This window comes from Amphiura filiformis, chromosome 11 (assembly GCF_039555335.1).
Source record: "Amphiura filiformis chromosome 11, Afil_fr2py, whole genome shotgun sequence".
NCBI classification, from domain to species: Eukaryota; Metazoa; Echinodermata; class Ophiuroidea; order Amphilepidida; family Amphiuridae; genus Amphiura; species Amphiura filiformis.
The window spans coordinates 46,196,287-46,211,397 of NC_092638.1; positions in this window are offsets into that span (position 1 = coordinate 46,196,287).

The following is a 15,111-nucleotide window of genomic DNA, read 5'->3' on the forward strand; positions in this document are numbered from 1 at the left end:
GATTTCGGGAATTTCCCCTGTAGGCAACATGCAAGGACCGTGATTTTATGTTGTGTAAACATTTCATAATAATGTAAACAAATAGAGGGAGTTCATGCTTGCTTTGTCCCTGATAGACCCTATAATCTTAGGTCATGTAGGTCTATGCTTTGTCCCTCGTCTGTATCATCATCATGATCATGGGTTTGTATGATGGAAAATTGAAATATTTCAATCTTTTTACGGAGCTACACGGAGTCTAAAATTAGAGCAGGAATACGAGGGCCATTCCACCCTACTCTACCCTAATAATAATTTCTCAGCTCTGTATATAGTAGCCCTTTCATATTTTCCATAAATGTAACCTATTAGGGTCTTACTTAGCTTGTGAACATGTTTTTGTTTTAATGTTATTTTCCATTTATTGTAGGGGATGTTAAAAGTTATAATTATATTCGGATTTGGTGTCACGTACCAGTAAATGGAGAAAATCTGTACATAGGCTATTTACAAAACAGACATAAGTATACCAAATTGAAGTGTCGGACCATAACACCTTTTGGTCACTTCAGTTGGCTTCAATTGAACCTGACATAAAGACAAATAAATGATTGAAAATTGTGTAAATGACAAAAAAAGCGAGTTCACTTTAAAAAAAAACGTTGCTTTTTATCAGATAACAACAGATAAGAAGGGGCTGTGCAATAATTATGAGCCCTGGGGGGAGGTTAAATGGGGGGGGGGCAAGCAATTTTTGGCCAGCCGAGAGGGGGGGGGCAAGCGATTTTTGGCACGCATTTATGGGGCGCCTTTTTAATAAAACGCTCTAAAAAGGCTTAGGAAAACAGTACGGAAACCGGGACGGAAACGCTTTAATATGCAAATTTTCCTGCTCGCTGCGCTCGCAACATATATCTAGACCATTTAAAGGAGTATTTTGTGATCCTAGCATCCTCTTTTTATGACACTTTTCAATAGATATCCACGAAAAAAAGCTTATTCCCAAAATTTCAGTTGATTCCGATTTTGCGTTTGCAAGTTCTGCACGATAATGTGTATTACACTGCTTCATAGACAATGTGTTGTAATTTCGTTCTGGTATACCAGAACGAAATTCAAATTCAGGTAGGTCAAACTATACTTTTTCTGAGAAATAATTGGATGTACTTGTTACCAGATTTTAGCAACTTTGAAATTTGACCAATGTGTTGACCTTTAACCTTGAATGTTGCCGGAGTGCCGGGAATTATTTTTTGTTAACATCTTGATGTGTTATTGGACTATAAAAGAAAGTTGAACAAGAATTTGTCTTTAAAAAAGATAAGTTCACGGATCAGGTGTATAGTACATGTACTTTGAGCTACTTTGGTCTAACATTCAATACCGGTATTCATATTTAACCTACTCTGCACTTATTCGACAATGAAATAAGTGATATGAGGCTTAATAATGATACGTCTTGACTCTGGAAAACAATATTTTTTAAAAACCTCATTTTGCATTTAGTTTTTTAAGCCACCTCGGGAGCCACCTACAGGATCTCGTTTTGCATTTAGGTCTTTATTGCGTTGCAAAGTAGCAAAACTTTCTTTATATATGGCCCAATTCGTGCCTGGAAAAGGCTATCCCCTCTTACAACCTATCGACAAGTCTGATTTCTATAATGAGGTGTCACCGGGTTTCCAAGAGATAATAATACCAAATCTAACCACCATGAAATTTACCACATCACGACCAAGCTCACATTGGGCGCCCATTCCTTTTTAAATGAATTTTTGGCGCCCTCTACGGAGGCGCCAAAATATAGGCATGACTTTGTGATTCTTTGTGAAAAGCTTCTAATTTCACTCTTGCTAGAGTGACTTCGCAATTGTTTTGCTAAAATTATGCCCAGCTCAGAAATAAAACCACAATTTGCTTGGATTTTATTTTATTATTGTTTTCTGATATGCACAGGATAAAATGGTGAGCGTATATTCTTTGTTTAAAATACAAAATTAGGATTTATAAAAACACCAAATAAATCCTGACCTTTGTATGGGTTCAACCAGTTTACCGTGTGCCTTAGAAACCCGGTAGACGGTGACATTTGACCATACACTAGGATCCACAACATGCTCATCTATCATGGGAACAGTTCTTAAGCCCTTAAATACATTTGTAGGCCTACTTTCATCCTTTGAAAATTTGGGTACACAAACTCATACTCTGCAACTTGAGGTCAAATTTTGCACTATGATTATGTAATTGAGGTTATTGGACTATGCCATTGGGATGAGACTATTGTGGTCCATAGTGATAAAATCAATTAACGAGGACTCTACTGATGGCTTTTGTTTGCTAATTACCATAGAATCTATATAGCGGTTATTGCCAAAGTTGCAATATGGTGGCACAATTGGGCGGAAAACTGTATGCAAACAACACGGCATATTAATTATACATGTTCTACATTGTTGTATTTTAAAACACTGAAGACCAAAATTGACGTTATTGCCATGATTGGATCATGGACATGCGCGTATTTTGGGGGGGGGGGGGCTTTGGGGGCGCCAGCCCCCCGGGGTCAAAGTAGGGGGCGGCAAAAACGAAGGGGCGGCGGAAGAAGAAGGGGCGGCAAAAACAGGGGCGGCAAAAACGAATGGGGCGGTAAAACTAATTAGCAAACAAAAAAGGGCACAAAAAATTGAAAAAGTATAAACAATTTTGAAAAAATGTTGCTTTTAGGGCGCTAGCGCCTAAAATCCTTTTTTTGCTCTTCACTTTTTCAAACGACCGTGAAAAAAATTGGGTCAACCTTTTCGGGCTGTTAAGGAAGGGGCGGCAAAATTGTTTCTTCTTCAGCCCCCCGGGGTTGGGGCGGCCATGGTACGCCACTGATGGAGGTAGTAAGCCTACTACAACTCTGGCGGAAATTCGTTGCCACACCAGGGCCACACCAGCACGTTCTGGTGTTAAAAGCACGCAATCGAAGCTAAATATGGGATAGTTCCGTACTATTTTGTATAATAGTTGCAAATGCACATTCAGATTACACTTGCCCCTTCCCCCCACCCCCATTTTCCAATGTTGGGAGACTGTAATGTAGAAATGATGACGATTTTGTCCAAATCAACATTGCAATAGGGGAGCGGGGAAGGATGTTGGCCAATTAACGCTCAGGTGTGGCAACATTTTTCGCCAAGGTTGTAGCTATACTACCTCCATGATTGGATTAAGTAAATAACTAAATCCTGTTATCTACCCAGCAATGTTTGCTTATCATAATAATTGTAACAAACTGTAGACAGAAAAGGCAAACAGACAGAAATTTAGAGTTTTAAATTAGAGAGTTGACAGGAAGTTGTAAGAGTTAAATTGTTATGGATATGATTGGTGTAAGAACGAAAAAGTTGAATGTCAGATCAAAGTCATCCGAGGTGAATTAAGTAATGTCAATCACAAATTGTTACAGGTCATTTGAGGTGGACTAAGTTTATATTTGGATTGTCAGAACACCTTCCCCAATCAGACACATTTCTCTTGTTTGGCTTGACTTTGCAAAGAGCGTCTAATTTCGGTCTTGCTAGATTTACTTCGCAACTGTTTTGCTTAAAAGTATGCCCAGCTTAGAAATAAAACCACAATTTGCTTGGATTTGATTTTATTATTGTTTTCTGATATGTTCGGGATAAAATGTTGTGCGTATATTCTTTGTTTAAAATACAAAATTAATGGACTTCTTTCTATGCTAATATTACATTATTGTTTTAAAGAGAAAAAAAAAGTATCCAAACAGTTGGGCGCCCATTCCTTTTTTAAAGGAATTTTTATTATTAAGTCACCTACGGTACTAAGAAACAAATTTCAGTGGCTATAACTACGAAGAAAATTGTATCTTATCACAAGTAAACAAAATAATTACACAGCTTGCTCTTGCTAGCTTTTGTCAGGGTCATATGTATGAACACCAATGGGTTATTACAAGAGTCAATAAACATTAGCTAACATTCAATTAACTATAGAGTATAGATAATGGACTTAGTTTTGTGCAATGTAGTAATTTTCTGAAGTAAATCGCTTGCTGCACAGTTTTCTATACAGAATATGTTTACTTTGTAATCAGGCCCATGCTAGTTTTGATTAACCAATCAGTTATGTGTATTGTCAGCATGTGATGGCTATAAGCCAATTGTAAACATGTTTCTAAAAAAGGCTAAAAAATTCCTACTCCTGGACAGACTCTTTTCCGGGTTAGGGCTAGTTAGTAAGTTGTCATGTGTGGCAAGATTAGATAAAGGCATACAAACTAGGGTATGAGATATTAGGAATCCTAGACTCTTAACCACAGGGCTGGTGGGCTACATACCTATTCATGACACAGGATATGTAAGGGATAAACTGTGCATATGAGATGTGGGGGAAAGTGGCATCATTTCACTGCCGTGAACAAAGCTTTGGTAGAGTCCGGTGGGTCAATGTTAAATTCCCGTACATATCGGACTACAATGGGCAAGTGGACTACGGAGAAGTAAAGCAATTTCAATCACAGAAGATTCAATCGGAAAATAACAGAGTAGGCCTATATTTAACAGAGTAACAGACACATCACTTCAAATAGCAACTGAGTCATTTCAAGAGATATCATCATGCCGGTTCTAGTTTTATGATCATTATTTATTGCCTAATTGTGGAGAACTTTTAATGAGAAAGAACCTTTTTTGCATTTTGTACAAAATTCAATGATGTTATTTGCTTTATGACAGATGCAAGTGAAAGTCGAGATTTGTAACAAGTCTATCCCTTAAAGTCTCATGATGTAAAGCAGGGACGGCGCCACAGGGGCAGGGGACCCCCCTATGATTTGCAAAAAAAAAGGGAAAAGGAAGGAAAAAGAGAAAGAGAAGAGGGAGAGAGAAAAGGGAGGGGAGAAAAGAGAGGAGGAGAAGAAGAAAAGGAGCCATTCCTCACCCTGGCCATGGAGCTCCATGGTTAGGAGAAAGGAGAAACTCCACCTTCGGACATCTCCATGTGGAATGTTGACCTGAGCGGTTTTAAAGTTGTTAGTTGTTGGTGTTTGTAAATGTTGTAAACATGGGGGGGGGTGCATGTTAACAGCAGTGGCGTAAATTTCTTTGTGATGGGGTGGGGGTGGATAAACACACGTTGAACTTGGAACTGAGCGAAGTATAGCGTGTTTAGCTGACATAGCCTAATTGCGTTTCTTGAACAAATTCCGTGATACGGCACCTTCAAGTTAAAATAATCAAATATGAACATTGAAGACAAATGCGTTCGAAGCGCGCAAAAAATTGAAATTTGAAAGTGGCGTTTTGCTCCCAGATTAAGTTTCTCTGAATAACTTCCTCACGAAGTGCAGAAAGTCTGCCAATTTCAATGTTTGGTCAGAAACACTCATGTGCATAACACGGGGGTGGGGGGGGGGGGGCTTTACCGTGATGACTGCATGGACTAGGCCTATACCCCAGAATTTACGCTAGACATGCTTTATACCTCGACTGACATTTTACTGCTTCAATGCAGAAATGTGCCTGATAGAAGGGGTAAATTTTGACAAACTTTACACATTCTTTAGAAGTGGGGTGGGGTCCGGTTGTGGGCGTATTCGTGGGGAATCTATTGAAGATAGCTGATGGTTATTTGATGTAAGTTAGCTGATGGCTATGTGAAGTTATTGCTATCTATATTCAAGATAGCTGATGGCTCTATGAAGTCACTGTTATCTGGTTGCTCTGTGAAGTCATTGCTATCTACGGAGGTTAGCTGATGGCTATGTGAAGCCATTTCTATACTGAAGATAGCTGATGGCTATGATAAGTCATTAATTTCTGCTGAATGACGCCGATGACTATATGAAGTCATTGCTATCTACTGAAGATAGCTGATGGCTATAAGAAGTCATTAATATCTACTGAAGATATCTGATGACTATAAGTCATTGCTATCTCCTGATACTGAGGTTAGCTGATGCTGATGGCTCTCTGAAGTCATTACTATCTACTATGGCTATGATAAGTCATTACTATCTACTGAATATAGCTGGCTGCTCTGTGAAGTCATTGCTATCTACTTAGAAAAGCTAACGGCTATGTAAACTCATTGATATCTACTTAAAGGGCAGGTCTATTGCAAAAACAACATCATACAGGGTGAGTCAAAAAAACTGCAATAGAGCAAATAAGCAATATTTATGTAAGAACCAAGTCGACCTTCCCCAATATGGAAAAATTTTATAAATGCTTATGATTTTTTTATGAGTCCTTTTGTTGCGATACCCAATTTCGTTATTTGTCCACGAGGTATCATGTATTTTGAATGAGAACACACAGTGCACGGTAAAGACACCACATCTGAAACTGACTTTAACTTAAATAAGGTTGATTTTTGTGTTATTTTAATTTTTTTCTGTTTAAACAAACTTTCTGGCATTAGTCCGTCATACCTCGCTCGACTCCAACTCCAGTTTTCTTAATCCCAATATGTCCAACTTACTGGATATTTTGAAATTCACTCCACTTCAATTTACTCCCATTTCATTTTGACATTTGAAAAGCCTGCCTACAAATTTGTATCTTTTTGATAGAGATTAAACATCTTTAAAGTAAAGGTAAAATGAAAATAACAACAAATAATGTTTCTTCTCCTTAAACAAGACCAAGGGCAATAGCACTTTGGGTGTTCCATTTTATTTCAATGCCAATGAGGTTAAGAAAATGGCAGTTGATCCAAATCTACCTTACACAGAATGGGCTGACATTCAAATTTTAGATGTCTCTTGGACAAACATTAAAATTGGGTATCGCTACAAAATGAGTCATAAAAACAAAACGGTATATGCTAATTCCCTAATTTTTTCACACAAGGTCACTGATGGATATACCATATATAAAATGTTTTAAAACCTAAAAAGTTCAACTCGGTTCTTAAATAAAAATGGATTCTTTTCTCTATTGCACTTTTTTTGACTCACCCTGTATCATGCATTGGAAAGCTAATATTATAAGGACAATGAAAATTGAGAAAATAAGACGTTTAAAATTGATATTCCGCAAAAACCAACTTAAGCGGTGAGTTCCTTCGAACGAGACAGATTTGGCCTAGAAAAAAGGTGACGTCATGAAATGAGATGTGCCCGCTTTGAGAAAAGGGACTATAAACGCTCTCAATGGACAGAACGTATACTGTTGTTGTTCACAGAAAAAAACTGTAAATTAAGTATTACAAATTTAATGGTTTTTAAACATATGGATAAAATCAGCCGCTTCTTTTTTTATATATTAGTAAATTGTGATATTACAATTCATATGTATATCAATATCATGAGAAATATTAGGCCTAAAAAATAAATAAATAATTTGAGCTTAGAATTTCATCGTGACCCATCTGTGACTAGCATATAAACTGTGTTAAGTCCACAAACTCATGTATCTGATTTCCCTGTGCGATATTCAGTTGGATGAAATATTACAAAGCAAACACAAAGTAACAATACTGTGTTCGCTTTGTTTCCGAAATGAGAACAATAGTCTGCATATTGTTATGCAGCATTGTTATGGTAAATGATAGTACAACTCATTGTTGCTAATGTCAAACTTGTCACACAAGTAAATGAGAGCATGATATAGTGTCCGCTTCATTTACCTACGTCATAGCCGTAAGCCCGCTGGCCGCTGCCTTGAAAATTAATTTCGCTTCAAACGGGGGAAGAACACAATTCTCTTTTTTCAGGAGAAATACTCGTAAAAAATTGCAACGAGTGTCAACTTGTAATGTAATAATTATTCTCTTCGAATACTCTTCGAATAGAGATAAACTTGTTTTTGCAATAATAATAGCCTCTGGGCGCTTTACAAAACATAAAACCTAGGGAACAAATAGACCTGACCTCTAAGATACTGATGGCTATGTGAAGTCAGTGCTATCAAATGAAAATAGCCAATTGCTCTGCGAAATCATTACTATCTACTGAAGATAACTGTTGGCCATGTAAAGTAAAGTCAGTTCTATTTACTGAAGATAGCCAGTGCTATCTACTGAAGATAGCTGATTTCTCTGTGAAGTCATTGCAAACTACTAAAGATAGCTGGTTGCTCTGTGAAGTCATTGGTATCTACAGAGGTTACCTGATGGCTATGTGAAGTCATTTCTATTTACTGAAGATAGCTGATAGCTCTGTGAAGTTGCTATTTGGTGAATACTGTGTGAAACTATCTACTAAAGATAGCTGATGGCTATGTGATGTCAGTGCTACCTACTGATATTAGCGGATGGCTGTGTAAAGTCTTTGCTATCTACTGAAGATAGCTAATGGCTATGTAAAGTTAATGCTATATACTGGGGTTAGCTCATGTCTCTGTGAGTTTATTGCTATCTACTAAATTCGCATCCCTACCAATCGCCCCCACATGCTGAACTGCTAAAAATAGTGCCCACCCACCAGGAAACAGGACTTTTCCCTGAAATTTCGCCCCTATATGCTGAACATCTAAATATAATGCACACCCGCCGTATTAGTTAGGGATTAGGGTTAGGGACTTAGGTAAGACAAACAAAATGATTGTTTGCTTGTCCTCCACAACTTTTTTAGAGTTGGGTCGGTCGGTCGGGAAACGTTTTTTTTTGTCGACTGTACTCCCATGTTCCTACCCCATGACCCTCTCTATCATCGATCTCATTTCCTACACTTTAATACACCTCAAACGAACTATTCCTTTGACCTCCACATTATCCATATTACTGTTGTATACCTCAAGTTGTATACCTCAATATGCTGCAAACCCGGTCTAACATGTCTAATAAAACTTAAATATCGCCATGTTTCTTACATAATTATTATGCTACCTGCAGACCAAATACGAACGTTGCGTTGGTTTGTTCAAAATATAGACTATTCAAAAATAATTCATTTTTTTTATTTTACGCATAAAATAAGTAAATTTCTAAATATGATGTTTTTAAATAATTATGTAATTTGTTCATATGTGTCATTTATTTCGAACAAGTCAAAATGATTAATAAACGGACAAAAAGTATTACTTTAAAAATAGCATGTTGCATCAAGTCTTTGTTCTTTTATCGAAACCATTACAAGTGTGTCGCATTTGCTTTGCTTGTGTCAGTGTTTTAAATTGGGTAAAATTAAATATGATAACTTCGTTATTGATAGGATGTAACGCTATATAGCTTGATAAATGAATAGAACTGTTGTAACATTTTAAACAGCTTGCACAACATTATGTGACCTAAACTAGACTAACAAAATGTCGTACTTGCTAAGTGTGATCTTAACTTTATTTGTGTCGGGGTTTGGAATTTTGAAAAATTTCTACAATATTGGATGTAAAAAACTAGTATAGCTTGATAGAATTAATGAAAGTATTATTACATTTTGTAGAACATTATGTAACAACAATTAGACCATTACAAGTGTGTCGCATTTGCTTTGCTTGTGTCAGTGTTTTAAATTGGGTAAAATTAAATGCGATAACTTCATTATTGATGGGATATAATGCTATATATAGGCATGTCCACTAAAAATTGAAGTACTTTTAAATTGATTCAGACCTAACTTATTGGATGGGAATTGATGAAAGAAACATTTTGGCGTTTAAATAATCTTAATCGGATGTTTCATTCCAGAGATATGGCCTTTCGAGTGTCACGGTTTTATATAGGGCTGCTAGAACATGTTAAAAAGTTAAAGTCCAAAAAGGAATACTAACAGAAAGTGCAACTTTAAGGTACTTTTTCTTAATGTATTTATTAACTATCTTATCTGGAACATTATATTTGCTTATAACAACATGAAAATAAGATCATCCTGAAAATTTAATCGATTTTGTTGACATACAACAAAAAATATAAGACCTCAAAACCCATGGTTTGTTTGGTGAAACCTCAAGCATGATCATAGATGGCCGCCATGGAAAATATCTCCATAGAGGAGATGAACAATAAGTGCATTATTTCAAATGAAAAGCGGTAGTCTTAAACATTGTTCAATCTTTTAAGGTCAGCACATTTTATCTTCAAAAATTATTATATTTCATCATGGCATAAGTTTGGTAACATTAATCACTACCAATTTTGAGAAATTTGCTCCAAATCAAAGGTTATCTTTACTACATTGAGCAATAGGCCTACACTGTGTGTGCATGGAAGCCATGATGGTCCCCGGTTTTTATACTCCCTATGAAATGGACATGGTAGTGAGAAGTGCACGGGGAAGTGCATGATTTGAGATGGGCCGCGGTAGGCTTAAACATTCTTAAATTTCTTAACATCCTACACATTTTGTCTTCATAAATAGTTAAATTTTATGAGTATGTAAGTTTGCTTGTCTGATTCACTCCAAATTCGGAGATAATTGCGTTTGAACACCTGATGCACGGAATGGTGTCACTTCAACCTGTTGTAGTTCTCATCTCATTAAATTTGTCATTAAAAAAAGTTGATCTCTTCATGCAGGAAGGTCCTCTCTATTTACTGACCAAACAGGAAAAAGTTTGGTTAATGTTTTCTGGTGGAATCAGGAATTTCTTGAAACACCCTGATATAGGCCTACATGTGGATCAAAACAAGTATGTACGCCATTAAACAGGCCTGGGATTTCTTGTATCGATCAGTTTCTCCATAGACAATACGTGTGTGAGTGCACGCACACAGTAAATGAAAAATCGTTCTAGTGGAAACTGTATTGAGAGTGGGCATCCCTACTATATAGGCCTAGCTTGATAAATGAATAGACCTATTGTTACATTTCGCACATCTTGCAGAGCATAAATCGTATTCTAGACTAAACAAGAATGTCGATCGTATTTACTATAATGTACATAATGATCTATCTTAAAGGGCAGGTCTATAGCAAAAACAACATCATATCATTGGCAAGCTAATATTATGAGGACAATGAAAATGACTCCTTTTTTTTGAAAATAAGACGTTTAAAATTAATATTCCGCAAAAACCAACTTAAGCGGTGAGTTCCCGAACGAGACAGATTTGGCCTAGAAAACCGGTGACGTCATGAAATGAGATGTGCCCGCTGTGAGAAAAGGGACTATAAACGCTCGCAATGGACAGAACCTATACTGTTGATGTTCCAAATTAAGTATTACAAATTTCATGGTTTTTAAACATATGGATAAAATCAGCCGCTTCTTTTTTATATATTAGACAATTGTGATATTACAATTCATATGTATATCAATATCATGAGAAATATTAGGCCTAAAAATAAATACATAATTTGAGCTTAGAATTTCATCTGAGACTAGCATATAAACCAACGCTCTGCAGGGTCTATTGTTCTATTGTTTCTGATTAGAGCGCTGACATATTGGAAAATGTTGCCAATCAATATTCATGAGAGTGTACATTCAACGTCCAGTTTGCGAAATTAGGTGAGTTGTGTTTGGTAGGTGTGAAATACATCTGACTGGGCGTTTTAATTACGTAACGAATAAAGGCATTGACATCATCGAATCAGTTAGCAGCCTGCACAACCGATTCTTTTGTTTGGCAAGGCTCACTCAGTCATTTAATGAGGCAATACAAACGATCGAATTTGGTGTTGAAATGAGCTAAATTTTTAGTTACACCTTTTCGATGTAAAATTAATTTTCTCGGCCAAATGAAAAGCAATCATTTTCATTTTTTCAGTAAATGTCAGGAAAAATTGTAGTGCTTGATACTGTATTTTTTTTCAAATTCTAGTGTTAAACTTAGGCGTGAAATTTAGTCATTTAGTGTAAGATTTTCGATTTTGATAGGCTTAAACTCTGTCCGCGAGCCTTTTTTTGGATCAACCTTTAGCTTTTCAAAGTAAGATAGTTCGCTAATGAAGGATTTTTCCCAACTTTCTAACGCACATCACCGTGAGCGATATATCATAGTTTTGTCAGAATTTGCGTTTTCATTTCACTATTTTAACTGCCGGCTGACCATTTTTCAAAATCAACGAGTGAAATCTAAGGCTAATACTAGCATTGTGGATCGATATCCCTGGGTTTAATAGGAATACCGGCATGGCTACAGTGTTGCTAGAACTTCAATATAGCAAAGAAATTCCCAGGCCTATAGCGCTCCTACTGATCATGTTTAACCAGAACACTCAATTGGGGATTTGGGCTACCAAATCGATGGTCGGGCAATTTGCTTTCAATGGAAAATTGACCTGGATAAACAACAAAGGAAATATCGACTATTTCTGTTGGTTGCTCTCGAGATAAAAGTACTGAGTTAGACATTTTCGGAGTAGGAAGGGTAAAAGGGTAAAATAAAAACGGAAATTCTAACAAAACTATAATATATAGACCCACACGATGTGCTTTACAGAGGTGGGAAACATCTTTCTTTAGCAAACTATATTAGTTTGAGACGCTAAAAAATGAATTCCGTAAAAAGCTCGCGTGCGAACTGAAGGCCTATAAAAATCAAAAATATCACACTAAAAGACACAATTTGATGCTTAATTTTAACACCAGGATTTGTAAAAAAATGTATATCCAAGCACCAAGTTTTTTAACTGACATTACTGAAGAAAAAAAAATTGCTTTATATTTGACCGAGAAAATTAATTTCATAGCAAAAAGGTGTATCTCTGAATTGTGCTGATTTTAACATGTATCGATCGACTTTCAGCGCGACTAAGCATTTCTAAAGAATCGGTTGTCCAGGCTGCTAACTGGAATGGCTGCCCAGTGCTGTTATGTGTTTAGTTATTATATAGGCCTAATAATTATTATTAAATGTATTCATCATTCCTTTCGTTTCCCTTCTCTCTGTACTTATTCTTTCCTATGCCTACACTTTATCACTCCCTCGCTCTCATTGTCCCCTCTCACCCTCCCTCTCTCATTCCCATAATTTTCCTTATATTTCTATTTATCTACTTGTCTTTATTATATCTTTTTATTTCTCCCGTCCTCCAGCCCTCTCTCATTCTCCATGATAGTACAACTCATTGTTGCTAATGTCAAACTTGTCAAAGTGATTGTGATTGTATGATGAGAGCACGATAAAGTGTCCGCTTTATTTACCTACGTCATCAGTCAAACGGGGGAGAACACGTACGCTTCAAACGGGGGAAGAACACGTACGAGGCTGAACTTTACCCACACAACTTCTCCTTTTTCAGGAGAAATATGCACAAAAAAATTGCAACAAGTGTCAACTTGTAATGTAATAATTATTCTCTTCGAATAGAGATAAACTTGTTTTTGCTATAGACCTGCCCTTTAACTTTACTTGTGTCAGTGTTTTAAATTATTGGGTAACACCCCCACATGGGTTGCGGACGGTGGTCAATAGTGATGTGCCTTTGTAATAGAAACATCATATGGGGTACTAGAGCATGCACAAATCGTAATAATGTGTAGAATATAGAAACTCTGTTGTATCTCATATGATAGTCATGGTATGCTTAGCCTGAGTCGCTCGGCCTATCTCGAACAAAATCGCGATGCGTAGCTGTTGAAAAAACGAGAGGATTCGCTGTACTATCACGGCAATTTTTGACACGAAGATATAGGGATGATGACGACGTGCTACGTCATCAGTCAAACGGGGGGAGAACACGTACGCTTCAAACGGGGGAAGAACACGTACGAGGCTGAACTTTACCCACACAATTTCTCCTTTTTCCTTGTGTCAGTGTTTTAAATTATTGGGTAACACCCCCACATGGGTTGCGGACGGTGGTCAATAGTGATGTGCCTTTGTAGCTCTATTACTACAGCAACGAAGCATTCCAGACAATGAAACCATTCCTTATTCATTTTGACATGACAACATTTTGCGACCAGTTTGATTTAAAGCATGAGGCCTAATGTACGATTTCCATAAAGAAAAGAATCTTTTTTTTTTTCCACAAAATGTTAGTTTTCACTGATCACAATAAGTCTTCTATTAATTTCGAGCCAACAAATGAGGTAAAACAATATTTTTATTCCAGCGCCTATAAATTATCATCATTGCGTGTATTAGCTCGCCGATCGGAGCGGAGTATAAGATGTATAAGCAATAGCGATATACATACAGTTTATACGTCAATCAAAAAATGATACTTTTCAAGATGTATAATAATAATAATAATAATAATAGCTTTATTTATACACGGTAAAAACATGTTCAATACAGTATTGTTCTTCCACATGTCCGTGTGGATATTAAAAATATTACTAACAAACACAAGTTAATTTAAAATATAATATATTAGTGTACATAGACTAAAAACTAAAATTAATACGATATTTTACTAAAAGACAAAATATATATAATTAATAAAATAGTAACCCTGCATTCTTCCTCATACAGTCACACTCTCACATGCACTCCTCTCTCACCCTCTCAACACACATCCTCCATACATCTTTCACAATAAAACGTTATAATATGATTTATGTACAAGTTATATTTAAATTATTAAAACACATCATCAAGATCACTATTGCACAAAAACATACAAAATGATAAATTATTCAAAAATATTATTAGGAAATAAATTATTAAAACACATCGTGATAATTTGCAGGCCCACTATTGCACAAATACAGAAATTTCATATTAATATAAAATACTATAAAAGTAGCACTTACGTTCATCTTCATACAAGCACACATATTCCCACCATGAAACAACATACACTCCAGTCACCCCTCACTTACATACACGCACACCCCAACTCACCAAGCATATTGTTAAACCCAAGATCCACACATCATATACGATTTATATACAAATTAAATTTAACTTATTAAAACACATCATCAAGATCACTATTACATAAATAATACAGATATTAAACAGTATAAAATATACAAAATGATAAATTATTCACAAATATTAAGAAATAAGTTGTTTAAAATGTTTCACATTGCACATGCTTCTAGCATTGTCATCAATCGAGTTCCACAGTTGCAGCACCTCTATAACTAAAGCTACGCTTCTTATATTCAGTATTTGGCTTATCCATGATAAAAACATATTTATTTCTGGTGTTATAACAAGTTTCTTTTTTAACAAATCCTATTGCACAGCTATTTTGGTGCTTGATTGTTTACAATTTTATGCATTGTAACTGCTTCGTTTATGTATAACTTTTCTTCAAGATTTTTCCAGTTTAAAACATTT